The sequence below is a fragment of the Propithecus coquereli genome, unplaced genomic scaffold (genome assembly GCF_000956105.1).
Source record: "Propithecus coquereli isolate 6110/MARCELLA unplaced genomic scaffold, Pcoq_1.0 Scaffold101, whole genome shotgun sequence".
NCBI classification, from domain to species: domain Eukaryota; kingdom Metazoa; phylum Chordata; class Mammalia; order Primates; family Indriidae; genus Propithecus; species Propithecus coquereli.
The window spans coordinates 208,350-209,471 of NW_012133970.1; the positions used below are offsets into that span (position 1 = coordinate 208,350).

The 1,122-nt window shown below is 33.6% G+C and overlaps 1 protein-coding gene across 1 annotated transcript in view; it reads left to right on the top strand.

The window, feature by feature from the left end:
* The window catches only part of PHKA1 (phosphorylase kinase, alpha 1 (muscle)), a 190,881-nt gene that overhangs the window by 151,335 nt on the left and 38,424 nt on the right, over window positions 1–1,122 (top strand). The gene's annotated exons all lie outside the window — the stretch shown is intronic.

Here is a 1,122-nt window from a genome sequence, read left to right on the forward strand (position 1 = left end):
GCTAGGATTACAGGCGTGAGCCACTGCGCCCGGCCTCTAATTGCTTTTTAAGGCAACCACAGCCTCTAATCATTTCACATGTTGTCTTGACCACATAAAGTTTCTGATATTCAGTTAGCTTTTTGTTTGTGAATGACAAATATACATTAATAAATCATAAGAATTGTAGACTTATAGAGATATTATAAACTATAAGAATTTATACTAGGCTAAAAGTTCCTACCTCCTAGAAAGGGGAATGATTGTATACTGTTAATAAGAATGTAAATTAGTACAACTATTATGGAAAACAATATGGAAGTTCCTCAAAAAATTAAAAATAGAACTACCATATGATCCAGCAGTCCCACTGCCGGGTATATATCCAAAAGAAATGAAATCAGCATTTGGAAGAACCATCTGCACTCCCCTGTTTACTGCAGTACTATTCATTATTGCCATGATATGGAATCAACCTAAGGGCCCATCGATGTATGAATGGATAAAGAAAATGTGGTACATGTACACACTGAAATACTATTCAGCCATAAAAATAGAATGAAATCTTGTCACTTGCAACAACATGGATGGAACTGGAGGACATTATGTATGTTAAGTGAAGTAAGCCAGGCACAGAAAGACAAATGTTGCATGTTCTCACTCATATGTGGAAACTAAAAAAAGTTGGTCTCATGGAGATAGAGAGTAGAATGGTAGATACTGGAGGCTGGGAAGGGTATGGAGGACAGGGAATAAAGAGAGGTTGATTAATGGGTACTACAAAAGCACAGCTGGATAGAAAGAATAAGATCTAGTGTTTAGTAACACAATAGGACAACTATAGTTAACAATAATTTATTATATATTTCAAAATAACTAGAAAAGTAGATTTGGAATGTTCCTAACACAAAGAAATGATAAATGTTTGAAGTGATGGCTATACCCTGATTTGATCATTATATATTTCAAAATAACTAGAAAAGTAGAATTGGAATGTTCCTAACACAAAGAAATGATAAATGTTTGAAGTGATGGCTATACCCTGATTTGATCATTACACCTTGTATGCTTGCACAAAATATCACAGATACCCCATAAATATGTACAGCTATTATGAATCTATAAATGTTAAAAATAAAAAAA